The following is a 15,180-nucleotide window of genomic DNA, read 5'->3' as shown; positions in this document are numbered from 1 at the left end:
CCTTCCACATGACTTTTGCTCAATGCTCTTCATTTTCTCACTATGTTTGGTCATACCAAATTTTTCATAGCTTCCCTCAATTTTCTTTTCACAATCATAGTCTTGGGCTACCAAATCCAAACTGGATAAGAGATCAGTCAATATGAAAGATAGCATCATTCATTTTAAAAAGTGAAAGTGAAGTTGCTCAGTCATGTCCGACTCTTTGCGACCCATGGACTGTAGCCCAGGCTCCTCTGTCCATGGGATTCTCCAGGCAAGGGTACTGGAGTGGGTTGCCATTTCCTTCTCCATTCTAAAAAGCAAATCTAAAACTGTAGATAAAGCTCTGATTATATCAATAAATCTCTTCCCAATAAATAATTAATTCCCACTTGATCAATAAGGAAACAGAAGTGCAGAAATGTTAAGAAACAAATCTACCTAACAAGCAGAAGTAACACCACAACCCACTGCCAGACCTTAACTGATTTTAAAGGCTTTGCTCTCGCTAGCCAACAGCTACTGTCAGCAACCACATGACATTCTTGCTTTCTTACAACTGATCTCAAGTCTGGGACAGATGCTAATAGACCCTTTCTAGCACCCTTTCCAGCCAAATCTGAACTTAACTCTCAGTCTTTCTCAAAAGAAATTTACAGACAAGCACTAGCAATTGGCTTTAGTTAGCATTCAAACACAAAGCTATTTTCTATCACAAAGTTAGAATGCATTCTCTCCTTGAAATAATTTAGGTGTTTGTTTATTTATCTTCAGATTGGGAAATTTGAACAGGAAAATCTCTAAGCATTCTGCCACCCTGAAATTTTTATGAAGACCACTAATCTATATGTCCCCAGAGATTACATAATTTAGAAATTCCTAGGTGTTTTCTATTGAAAATATATTTGGAACACAGTATGTTTACAGTAGAAAAGTAGTTTTACCCATGAACTTACATTCATTTTGCACCCTTCAAATATTTTTCCTCAGGGTGGAAATTTCTCATGCTTGATCACAACCCAAAGATAATTTGGTCCTGGAAAATACATACACCATATCTTTATTCATCTAGAAGGTCTATCCTGTATGTGAAGAAAAAGGGGGAAAAATGAAGAAGAACCACACACAGTTGAAATATTCCATGTGTCTGGTCTTCACTGAGGCATAGTCTCTTGAGAATAACCATTTGAAATATGTCTTACAAATTGAATTTTTAACGGAATATATGTAGTATGAGGTCAGGAGAAATTCTTTGTTATTTCTTTGAAGTTTAATGTTTTTAAAATGAGCCAATACAGATTTAGGAATCTTTCAAAATTACATAACTGTGGTTTAGCCTTACTTTTTAACCTAGAGGTATAATCTTTTTTTTTTTCCCCCTTTTGAAAGACATCAGCAAAGCACTGCTTTGAGAAATCTCTCCCTTTCCCATCCCCTTGCCTTTTGGCCAAAATTATGCTCTCATCTGTCCAGAGCAGAGGAAGACCCAGCCACCACATGCAAGCCTTTGTGCTTTCAGCCTGCAGCCCAGGAAATTACTACCTGTGTGGGCAGATCCTCAGTGCACAACTGTGAGGTCCCACAAAACTGAGGACTCAGCAAAAAGAAGGAGGGGGAAGCAGAGGCTGACGGGCAAAGTGGAGAGAGAGAGAGAAAAGAGGAAAGAAAGAAATTTCTGCAATTTCACCAAAATACCATCTTTTAGGGTCATAGCCAGAGCTGCACACAAAGCAGAGAGCCGGGAGTGTGTGTTCCCTTATAGGTGAAAACAAAAAACACAGAGCACCCGTAATGACATTTGAGAATATTTTTACAAAAGTGAAAAATAATATATTTACCAAAAGAAAGCTCTGTGCCAGAGTTTACCTATTTACTCATCACCTCAAGTCTATTTTTTTGTTTGTTTGTTTTATTTGCTGTGGCTCAGACAGTAAAGCATCTGCCTGCAATGAGGGAGACGCAGGTTCGATCCCTGGCCCAGGAAGATCCCCTGGAGAAGGAAATGGCAATCCACTCCAGTACTCTTGCCTGGAGAATTCCATGGACTGAGGAGGCTGGTGGGCTACAGTCCACGGAGTCGCAAAGAGTCGGACATGACTGAGCAACTTCACTTTCACTTTCACTCTTAAGTCTATTTAGTACAGATTATTATTTCTGTTTCGTACGTGAAGAAATTGAGGCATAGAGAAGTTAAATAAATTATCCAAAGTTCTAGGGCTTAAGTAGTGGTGCTGGGAGTTGACTCATGGTTCTCTGACGTCCACAAACTAGGACCCTGCCTGTGCTGTCCCACCACTAGAATCGATTTATGCATGAGATCTATACATCTTTTTTAGAACCTTCATAGTACCATAGATAATAAAGCATTATAACTATTTTTTTTAGTTTTTAATAAGAGAATATGGGGGGATCTGCCGTTTTGGGGCCCCATCACTTCCACAAAGTTTTCAACTCTTAGCACATACCATTTTAGAAATTCCCTGTCATTCTCTCCTCAGCGACATCCCAAGACTCCCTCCTCTATAAGCCAATGAGGTGCCACATGACTCAGCCTCTTTCATTCTCTCACTCTTCAACAACTAATCAGATGATTTACTATAGTACATGGCAGGGCAATGATACTGAATCTGGAAATTCTCTTCTTTAAAGACTCTGCAGTGCCCAACATCCCATAGTATATTGGATGGGTATATTCAGGGGAAGGAGTGTGACAGACATGTGGAGAATAATCACTTCATGTCATTGTTAGTGTTATCCCTAGAAATCATCCCTTCCAATTTAGTATTCTGCTGGATATAATAAAATTCTTTGAGGAATGTAAAAGCAGTATTGTGTGGTAGTCCAAGTTGACATTAATATATTTAATATATATCTAAGTAAGATGTGCAAATATGATGTCTTCCCACTTTGCATATGCAGCGCTTACTATTTATCTCTAGTTTAAATATCTAAACAGTCAGCATTAAACAGCCTCAGAGCTATCTAAAAAAAAAAACCAGATTTGTCTCAGTCATTCTTGAGTTTTTCCTCCTCCCTTACCTACACTGCAAGTGTTCACGCAAAGGGTGGTAGCCTACCTTCCAAGACAGTAATAGACAGAATACCTATATTAACAAAGTTTGGATGAGATAGTTCAAGAGTACATCCTGTTATTAGCATTTATGATCCTGGGATATTATATTGTATTTCTATATTAGGAATATAGAAAAGCATATAAATCTTAATTATGAGTCCCAAATTATTTAGAATATAATTTAAACCTAAACCAATTTCCATGTGAGTGGTGGTAAATTGAATTAGGTTTTGAAAAAATACTCTGGCTAGATTCCCTGCAGCTAATCTATATGGTTATGCCATGTGGTTGGGAACAGGAAACACCTGTCTCTCTGCTTGCTAGCACTCACTTAACATGATCCCTGGCAAAACAGTTTTTTCAGCCCCAGTTCAATTCACCAGAGGTCATTTCAGTATGGACTATTTCAACTTGCATTACAAACCATCAGTGTTTAACAATTTTCAAGCACTTTCTGGATATGAATCATTATATAGTCACCAGAGCTTTTTAAACTATTGTCCTGAGGTCCTCTGAAAGAGATCATTTGCAAATTCCAAATTCATTGGGATTTCAATACATAAAATACCTTATTTTTACATTTTTATTGTCATACAGAGACTGTATCTCACCTTGCAAAATGGAATGTGTATTTCTAGTTCTTTGTTTTTAAAAGCATAATAAATAAAATCTATTGTAAGAGTTTCAAATGTCAGTGCAATATATTTGCCTTAGGGCTTTTAGTTTCCTTTTTTGCCTTTTACAGTGCTTGAGAACAGAATCCTCATATTTAATATCCCACTCAGGTTCTGGCTTTGAGTTTTGCAATGCAAAGTTTGACAGTTACCACCAATACAGATGCCTCAGATATGCTAGCAATTTCGGCTTTGGGAATGAATATCTAGACTTTTTTCCCCCACATTTCCATGGTTTCATAATTGGCAGTCTGCCTGGGCTGACCAAGAAAGCAACAAGTTTGGGCATTCTCTTTGGCTGTGAGTAGACTCATTTTCAAAAGAAGATTAGAATAAATAGATTAGACTTGCTTTTTTCTCCAGCTTGGAAAGGTTAAGAAGCAAATACTGACTTATAAACAGCACATTGCTGAATATATGTTATGAAAAACAGCCCACAAATATTGCGCTATTTAGTCAGTCATTCTGTAGAACTGTGTAGTTGCTTAAGAGATCTGTTTTCTTTGACGTAACTACTTTTTTCTCCTGTGCACCAGACAAAAGTATTTGATATCCCAAATAAATACTATATAGGTCTGGCTCTGAGTTATTTATGGTGCTACCTATCTTAACCTCTAAATTATAATCTGCTCTGTATCATATTTTACAATCTGTTCTGTTAAAAGTCAACATGACAACCATCAACATAAGAGCAAGTATCTTCAATGGAAACAAACATAAATTATACATATAGATTAAAATTTGGAGGCCTACCTGTGAATGGTTTATGGTCCATTTACTTGCTTTTATATACAGGCAACTGTATATAACTAGTTAAACCTAGATTAGGTAATCAGGCAATAAGGCAAAACCAAGACCAAGGGTTGATATTGTTTAGTTGCTTACATTGTGTCTGACTCTTTGTGACCCCTTGGACTGTAGCCTGCCAGGCTCCTCTGTCCATGGGATTTCCCAGCCAAGAATACTGGAGTGGGGTTGCCATTTCCTTCTCCAATGGTTGATGAGGTAGGTAGAATTAGAAATGCTGGCAGAGGGCCACCCCTTTGCAACCTCACCAAGCTGCATGCCGTCTTCACTCCCCAGTATGTAGAGAAGCTTCTGAGACATCAACTGTTCCAGTAATGCGGTTAGTCCATGAAAAAAAAGTGGAGTTGGAGGTTACCAGCAACAATGTATCAGAAACAGCTGCCAGTGGTGAGTTCTCTGGGTGTAAGTCCTGCCTAAACAGGCAGCCATATGTTAACTTGTTTTCAGGAATCAGTTTCTATCAATGGAGATGTTTCTCTAGACCAAGGGAATCTCTGACAACTCTAAATTTATTGTGTAACTTTAAGAAATACATTACACTTTGGGAGCCATATTACCAAGGGAACTATAATTCAGGTCAACAGGTAGCTCAGGAGAAGAAGAGTAGGCTTTTTCCTTAAATCAAGAATCTACCAGTTCCTATATAGAAATATATCAAGATTGAAATAAATTCTTAAATTATTTCTAGTTTAGCAAAACTCATAAAAATCTGTTTCCTGAAATATCCTTTAAACTATAAGTGAAGTTTCCTTGTCAGGATGACTCAGCACATTGTAGCCAATCAGTAATGATCTAAGTAAACTGCTTGGCCAAACCAATGAGAATTAAGTTCTATGAACTTCCAGTTTTTATACTCCATAAGCCTTACTGTAACCTTCCTGAAACAAACTTCTTTCCAGTTTTGATTTTGAAACCTCCTTGTTCAAGAACAATTTGTCTTTAATCCAATAAAATAGCCATATCCTGAATTTTCTTTTGACACCTTTTACACATAAAAATCATTTTCCAAGTAAGTATTTTAAACTTTTTATTATGAAATATAGCGCATGTCCAGGAAAGTGCAAAGCATAAATGATCACAAAACAACCCATAAGCAACCACAACTGCAGTACCCAAAGAAACTTATAAACTGCTACAAATCCTGTCAAAGTAACTGCTTCTCTGAGCTTTTCTTAAATTCTTTTTTTTTTTTTTTTTTACTATTTCTTCATAGGCATGCATCTCTAAATAATAGACTACCATAGTATCTGTATTTTGAATTTTTTATTAATGCAATTATACAATGTGTAATCTTTTGAATTACTCAGCATTTTGTTTGGAAGATTCACTCATGTTGTTGAATATAGCTCTAGTCCATCCTTTTTTATTAACTCAAGTATAGCTGATTTATAATACTATATTGATTTTGGGGATAGAAATAGTAATTCAATATTTTGTGGATTATACTTCATCTAAAATTATTATAAATTATTGACTGTATTCTCTGTGCTGTATAATATATCCCTGTATCTTATTTTATACATAATAGTTTATCCATCTTAATCCCTTACCCCCATTTTTCCCCTCCCCCATCCCTTCCCACACTGGTAACCATTACTTTGTTCTCTGTATCTGTGAGTCTGTTTCTGTTTTGTTATTCTCATTGGCTTCTTTTTTTTTTTTTTTATTCCACATACGAGTGATAACATACAATTCTCAAACTTCACTAAGAATAATACCCTCTAGGTTCATCAATGTTGTAGAAAATGTCAGAATTTCATTCTTTTTTATGGCTAAGTAATGTTGCATTACTTTATATATATGATTTCAAATCAACTACCCCTGTATAAAAATATAACTACCATGTGATTCAGAAATTTAAGTCCTGGATATGTACATATAAATGAAACAAAAACATTAATTTGAAACGATATATACATTGTAAAAATCTTAATTTGAAGACAAAAAGGGAAAAAGGGAAGAACAGCCAGGAAGGCAACACATTTTACGGGAAATTTGGATGAGATAAAAATAAAATTTTGACTCTGATTTGTCTTCAATGATAGCCTGAACAACTTGAGCCATCTCCCTGAGCAGAAATTTAGTGAGATTTTCCTGTTGTTGAACGTACTCCAGCCACAGGGTGATTATAAAGACACAGAAATAGTTAGCTTATAATTATTATCCCTCCCAAAAGATTTTAGGAGGGTATTTTTTAGGTCCTAATAATAATTGTCCTAAGTTTTGTTTTGTTTTGTTTTAAGATCCAGCTAAAATTTCCCCTTCCCTGCAATCCTAACCTCTTCTCTTATCTTTTACCACCTCTCACCATGAGTTCACCAAAAATGGAAGCTCTTGTGAGTAAAATTTCATGTTGATTTTGAATTGACTGATTGAATGTTTCTTAAGTTTTGGAAATCTGTTCAAAATAATCTGATTTCTCTTGTGAGGAAAAAATAAGGCAGAACATTTTCTCAGTGGTGATTTCTCTAATCAAGTCTGGCACAATAAAATCCTTGTTATATATTTTTGAAATAACTGGGAAACATGCTTCATGTTGTAATTTGAAATCCAGAAAAAAGTCTACCAAGGCAAGAGTTCTGGGGCCTTTGTTTAAAGTAGTGGAATATTTTAATCTAATTTTTGTGAACTCTAGGAAGGTCTTAAGAAAGGAAGAGCCATCAAAGACAGCATAGAGACATAAAGGCAATTTTCTTTTTTTAAAATCCTTCTCATGGACAAGTTTCTAAAATGACTCATTCCAAGAAGAATCCTACAGAACTTTAAAGGGACAGTTCTCTGTCACTTACTAAATAAAGTTCGTATGGGCAAAGGCATAAAATTAAAATAAAATTGGGTTGTGATGGGTAAAGATGGGAAAACTTTAGGCATCTCTGTATCAACTCTGCTATGTAGTATTTACCCCAGAATAGTAACATTTTCACCTCCTTTCCCCACAACATGAAATTCCCCACAATATGAAATTTCATGAATGCACCATGGGGGCAGAGGATATATCAGATCTGTCTCATCTTTGCATAAAGGAGATAAAAGCTGAGACTGTAGCTGTAGTTTGGAAGCAAGGTATTTTATCAGAAAGGTACCCTTGCTAAATAGCTGAGAGTATTGCCAGAAAACACCAAGACTGGTAAACATAGGTAAATGTCTATTCTATAATCTATCCCAGGATACTTCCCAGAAAAATGGGGTATTGCTTCTCTCCCTCCCCCTACTAAACTCCTTGAGGTCAGTTTCTTTTCCCATTAAGGGTTCACAGAATTCAAAGGAAATTCTCCATTTTCTGAACTGATTTCACTTAACATGGGGGTTTTTGGTGGATATTTTTGCCTTGGCCTTAGAGGCAATATTATGGACTCTCCTAAAGTATTTAGTTTATTTATATAAGTTGCCACTCGAGGAGGAGATGGGAGATCAACAGTATATGAACTTTCCAATGCTGGAACTATTTCTGCAGAACAGAGTCAGGAGTCTATATATCAATTTCACTAACAGCAAGAATCTGAAGACACCTGGGAACCCTGCAGCCTTCTTTTGAAGATAACTGCTGCTCAGACAACCTCAGAATTGAAATGTGGATTTCTTTATTCACTTCTTGCCTGATAGAGACAACATCAGTAAGGTGTACCTTGCCAAAGATGATGTCAGCCTTGAAGACGAAAGAAAAGATTTGACATGATTTCAAAGAAATGTCAGAGATTTCTGGGTTTCCTTAACATAAGCCGCCCTTACCTGGAGAAGTTGCTATGAGAATTCAGTTTCTGTTTGCTAACACATACTTTTACGGGTGTGGATTTTCTGCAGTTTTCTGTTAAATAGAAAACGGTCGAAATTAATTGCTTGTCAACAATAGCATGTGCATTACCATATGAAAGACAACTCACCAAATCAAATTATTATTCATACCCACAATGGCAGTCTTCATATTGAGAGTTACTTGGAACAGAATTAAACTGATTTGCACAAACTGAACTTAGTGCCATTTTTAAGAAAAAGGGCTGTAGGCTTTGTAGCAAAATTATTGGAGAAAGACCTTATTTTTAAAATATGATTTTTAAAAATTTCATTGTGAAATGAAAATTAATTTCTAATGCAATCTTAAGTAAATTTTTTACTACAAGTGTTTATACATATTAGAATAAGCAGAAAAGGAAGTTTTATAGATTTCTTCAGTCTTAAAAGTTTTGAGTCACTTTTTTATAGGTTGCTTCTTTTATTGTTATTTTTTTTCAGTATTTAGCAATCTATACATTCTACCTGCATGAATTTAATATTTCCCTCTTTTCTTTTTTTTTGATGAGCAATGACAAATCTGACTTCTATGCGTGTGTTAGTCACTCAATCATGTCCGACTCTGCGACCCCATGGACTCTAGCCTGCCAGGCCCATCTGTCCATGGGCTTCTCCAGGGAAGAATTCTGGACTGGGTTGCCAGTTCCTTCTCCAGGTACATAAATATTCAATCACGAGAAAGGATGAAATTTAATCATACTCTAGATTCATTAAAATAACTCCTGAGTGAATTAGGAAATTTCAAGTAGTCGATCAACATGGAGAGAGCAGGAGATGGGATGCAAACCTAGGTCTGCCTGATGCCAAATGCTTGGTTTCCTAAGGACTGCTATTGATTTTTGTCAGTATTTTGTCAACATTTTTTGTCAGTCATAGAACTACAAAGGACATGTGTGATAAAAGGTCTAGCAAATTATCACTTTACTTCTATGATTCATTTACTTTTCATTATTTGACTTTATGTCCTTTAGAATATAAGTATATCACATTGTTGTCTTTTCTCAATTATAGTTCATTTATTAGAAATTACAATAATGACTATTTTTCAAATATGTTCTACCCTATTCTTGTTTGTACAATAAAATGAGACTTTGAGTAAGCTTTAAGATAGTCAAATAAAGATACTGTTTACTGTAATTCTGATTAACTTCCCTCCTTTGCAATAACAGTTAACAATCATCTGAGCAGTGATGATACATCAAGCATTTTGCTAACTGCCTTATGTAGCCCTTGAATCTGTGCTCTGAACTAGTAATTCATGTAGCATTCATTTTGCAGTGAGAAAAGTAAAGCACAGAGAGTTTTAAGTAACTTACTTGTTCATAATAGCTGGTAAGTCGTGGAGCAAGGATTTGAAAAGTGGCAGGGCTGCCTGAGCTTATCCCAACTACATTAGCCCTACTCTCTGTCTTAATTAAATATCTATTAACTCACTCATTAAATATATATTTACTGAATGCCCTCTGTACTCATCAATGGAGATACAGAATTCCTAGACTCAAGGGGTGACGAAAGAGGAAGCACAACAGCATTAGAAAATGTCACTTCAGTGTAATAAGAGCTAGATTTAAACAAAAGAAGAAACATTAAACTCAGAGACAAACTGTGGAAGGTAGGAGAATGAATTGGGAGCTGTGCATATCACAGAGATTAAAATCTGGAAAGGTTTTGTGGAGAAACCATGTGTAAGGATAAGTAGTTCACCTGTTGAAGAATATAATGAAGGGTGTTGAAGGTCAGGGCACGGTGTGTAGCCATTCAGGAGAGCTAAGTGTAAGCCCCTCTAGAGAAGGAAGAGGGGAAGCAGACTCAGTCTTTGAAAATAATAAGAATTACATCCTGAAGGGGAAGAGAAATGAGTATGGAATTTAAGGCTGCTGTTGATTAGTTACAGAGTCATGTCCAACTCTTTTGCAACCCCATGAACTGTAGTCTGCCACTCTTCTCTGTCCATGGAATTTCCCAGGCAAGAATACTGGAGTGGGTTACCATTTCCTTCTCCAGAGGATCTTCCAGTCCCAGGGACTAAACCTGTGTCTCAGGAATTGGCAGGGAGGTTTTTTTAACACTGAATCACCAGGGAAGCCTTATGTAATTTGGGGTAGGAAAATGAATTTTTTAAATCTGAAAAGGATTACTGGCTGCTGCTGCTGCTGCTAAGTTGCTTCAGTCATGTCCGACTCTGTGCAACCCCATAGACAGCAGCCTACCAGGCTCCCCTGTCCCTGGGATTCTCCAGGCAAGAACACTGGAGAGGGTTGCCATTTCCTTCTTCAGTGCATGAACGTGAAAAGTGAAAGTGAAGTTGCTCAGTCGTGTCCGACTCTTAGTGACCCTAGTATGGAAAATGAAGTGAATCAAAGGGCAGTGGGAATCTAAAGCAAGAGGACACTTAGAAACACAAGTCAGAAATGATAGAGGTAGTGATGAGAACCAGGGCAAGACTTCTTAAATGTGCTTTAAAAAGGGAGATCTGCAATGAATGAAAAGGAACTCTCTAAGTAAGGCATTGTATATTCTGTGCAGGATATAATGTCCGAAAACATTAGAAAAGGACATAATGATAAAAAGTACTGGCTCTGAAAAATGGCATCACTTTATAAAAAAATCTGAAATATATCAATGAATATTTTAATATACAAAACAAAGACTACCAAAAAGAATCAGGTATGACATCTAATACTAGTATACAAAAGAAGTATGCATTAATGTTGTCAGTATATTTCATATTAAATCCTTCTCCAGTGTTTTTCCTTTAATAAATCCTATGGTCCTACATAATATATCTTTATCATATGTCTTTTATACTGGAGTAAAATAAACTTTCTGTTTATTCTCCAGACACTTGCAAGGTTTTAGAGCAGATTCCCTGAAGCTACTGAACCTTAAATTTAATCTATTCCCATATGGCTAAGAAACATGAAGTCAAAATATTTTCTTAAGTGACAGGGTGTTTTGGGAAAGGAATGCTCTTCTTCCCTTACAACTCAATTTGATGGGTAGCTTCCATATTATATTAAAAACTAACTATTTTATAAACATAGTATGTGTGGATGCTAAGTCGCTTCAGTCATGTCCAACTCATTGCGACCCCATGGACTGTAGCCCTCCAGGCTCCTCTGTACATGGAATTCTTCAGGCAAGAATCCTGGAGTGGGTTGCAATGCCCTCCTCCAGGGAATCTCCCTGACCCAGGAATCGAAGCCATGCATTTCTGGCATTGCAGGTGGGTTCTTTACCGCTGAGCCAGCTGGGAAACCCCAAACATAGTATATAAATACTTAAAAACATTTAAAATTGGAGCCAAATAGTTATTTCCTCTATTGAGTGTATTTTTTGCTTTTAGATTCTGTTTGTTAAGTACTATACTTTTGAATATCTATGAAGTCTGAAGGATTATTTTTGTAGTTGGCCTCCCACTTTGCAATCATATTTATTAAAATTATTCAGAACACTATGTGCTTAAATGCTTCAATATCTAACTGCTAGTGCTTTTATTTTCCTGTTTTAAAATATTTTTTATATGTTGAGAATATGTGTTAAATCTTTTTGAGCCATTTTCATATCTGAGAGAAACTTACTACAATTTCAAACATAAAAAATTCCAACTACAGATGAAAATTTTATTTGACATTTAATTTTAGAACTGCAGTGTTTATATGATTTCATGTTCTGAATCATCAACTTCAGTTCCAGTTTGATTTTTGTTCAATTTTGAATAATTTTTATTCTCCTTTAAATGTACATTGCAGAATGATATAAAAATTTTTATTATATTGCTTTAATTTAAAATGTATTTGCTAAATTTTCACAACATAAGAAAGCCTGTTCATTTTCTGAATAACTGTCTTTTTAAGTATAGAGTTCATTACATATTTTGTTTTGTTGTTAATGCATTTTTATATCATATATAATTTTGTTACTTTATCAAGAATTCTCACACAGATTCCTTTTTTCTCTGTTCTCACTATGTGTATTTTTTTCTTAAGTGTAACCTACTTGTCCATTTACACTTCATTATAACACTACACTGAAAAAAATTCTTAGATTTTTTAAATCTACTTAATTTGTATGCTATCTACCCTATTTACCACCTAAAATATAAATTTTTACACTGCTACCAGTATTTTAGTTGTTAAAAGATTATTTTAAAAATCTTATTAATGAATAATAAATGTTTTACATAGAGAATATCCTTATGTTGCTTCTTATCTTAGGAGGAAAGTACTTGGAATTTCACCACTGTGTATAATGTTTCCTTTAAGTTACTCAGAGATACCTTTTATCATATTGTGCAAATTTCCTTGTTACTAGTTTGTTAAGAGTTGTTGCTGTTATGAATTGTTGTTGCATTTTCTCTTTTTTTTTTTAGTTTGTAACTTTTTGATCCAATTTTATTCATTTCCCCTATACTCTATGCCCTGTGCTGACAATCAGATTGTTTGTTTGTTTTTGCTGTAAAATTGTATGAGTTTTTAAAAATATATTTTGGATATCTACCCTTTATCAGATATATGACTTGAATATGTTTTCACCCATTTAATAGAATAGGTTTGTTTTGTTAATGGTTTCTTTTGCTGTTTAAGCTTTTAGTTCGACGTAGTCCCACTTTATTTTTGCTTAACTTGCTTTGTTTTTGGTGTCAGATCTAAATAATCATTGCCTGCACCAATGTCAAGGAGAATACTACTGTGTTTTCATCTAGGAGTTTAATGGTTTCAGGTCTTACATTCAGTTTTTAATGTGTTTTGAGTGGATTTTTGTGTATATGATAGAAGATAATGGGCCAGTTTCAGTCTTCTGCATTTGTTTCACTCTTTTTACATCTTTTGTGACTGTCCATTCTTTCCAACACCGTTTACTGGAGAGACTGTCCTTTCCCATTTTATTTTCTTGCTACCTTTCTTGTAAATTAACTGATCACACACATCTGAGTTTATTTCTGGGCTCTCTATTCTCCTCTATTGATCAATATCTTTTTTTTTTTTAATGCTTTACAAAATTTTGTGATTTTCTGTCATACATCAAGAACCAGCCATAGGTACACCTATGTCCCCTCCCTCCCAAACCCCTCACATCTCCCTCCCCAGTCCACCCTTTCAGACTATCACAGAGCCCCTGTTTGAGTCCCCTGAATCACACAGCAAATTCCCATTCAGTTCAGCTCAGTCACTCAGTCATGTCTGACTCTTTGCGATCCCGTGGACTGCAGCATGCCAGGCCTTCCTGGTCATCACCGACTCCTGGAGTTCACTCAAACTCATGTCCATTGAGTTGGTGATGCCATCCAACCATCTCATCCTCTGTCATCCCATTCTCCTCCTGCCTTCAATCTTTCCCACCATCAGGGTTTTTTCAAATGAGCCAGATCTTTGCACTAGGTGGCCAATGTATTATTGGCTATCTATTTTACATATGGTATTGTAAATTTCCACGTTCAGTTCAGTTCAGTCGCTCAGTCGTGTCCGACTCTTTGCGACCCCATGAATTGCAGCATGCCAGGCCTCCCTGTCCATCACCAACTCCTGGAGTTCACTCCAGACTCACGTCCATCGAGTCAGTGATGCCATCCAGCCATCTCATCCTCTGTCATCCCCTTCTTCTCCTGCCTGCCCCCAATCCCTCCCAGCATCAGAGTCTTTTCCAATGAATCAACTCTTCACATGAAATGGCCAAAGTACTGGAGTTTCAGCTTTAGCATCAGTCCTTCCAAAGAAATCCCAGGGCTGATCTCCTTCAGAAAGGACTGGTTGGATCTCCTTGCAGTCCAAGGGACTCTCAAGAGTCTTCTCCAACACCACGGTTCAAAAGCATCAATTCTTCAGCGCTCAGCCTTCTTCACAGTCCAACTCTCACATCCATACATGACCATAGGAAATACCATAGCCTTGACCAGACGGACCTTAGTCGGCAAAGTAATGTCTCTGCTTTTGAATATGCTATCTAGGTTGGTCATAACTTTTCTTCCAAGGAGTAAGCATCTTTTAATTTCATGGCTGTAATCACCATCTGCAGTGATTTTGGATGTTACTCTCTCCATACATCTCACCTTCTCCCTCCTCCCTTCCCCCTGTGTCTATAGGTCTGTTCTCTATGTCTATTTCTTCATTGCTGCCCTGAAAATAAATTCATGAGTACCATCTTTTTAGATTGCATATACATGTGTCAGTACACAATATTTATATTTCTCTTTATGACTTACTTCACTCTGTATAATAGGCTCTAGGTACATTCACCTCATTAGAACTGACTCAAATGTGTTCCTTTTTATGACTGAGTAGTATTCCATTGTATATATGTACCACAAATTCTTTATTCATAGATGTCATGTCTATGGACATCTAGGTTGCTTCCATGTTCTAGCTATTGTAAATAGTGCTGCCATGAACATTGGGGTACGTGTGTCTTTTTAAATTTTGGTTTCCTCTGGGTATATGCCTATGAATATGATTTCTAGGTCATATGGTGGTTTTGTTCCTAGTTTTTAAAGGAATCTCCATATCATATTACATAGTGACTGAATCAGTTTATATTCCCACCAGGAATCCAAAAGCATTCCTTTTTCTCCGTACCCTCTCCAGCATTTATTGTTTATAGACTCTTTGATGATGGCCATTCTGACTGTTGTAAAGTGGTATTTCATAGTTTTGATTTGCATTTCTCTAATAATGAGTGATGTTGAGCAGCTTTTCATGTGCTTGTTAGCTATCTCTATGTCTTCTCTGGAGAAATGTCCTTTTAGGTCTTTTTTACCACTTTTTTATTGGGTTGCTTGTTTTTCTGGTATTGAGTTGTATGAGCTGCTTGTATATTTTGGAAATTAATTGTTTGTCAGTTATTTCCTTCGCTATTATT

This window comes from Ovis aries, chromosome 4 (assembly GCF_016772045.2).
Source record: "Ovis aries strain OAR_USU_Benz2616 breed Rambouillet chromosome 4, ARS-UI_Ramb_v3.0, whole genome shotgun sequence".
In the NCBI taxonomy this organism is placed as follows: Eukaryota; Metazoa; Chordata; class Mammalia; order Artiodactyla; family Bovidae; genus Ovis; species Ovis aries.
This window is presented reverse-complemented; position numbering follows the sequence as displayed.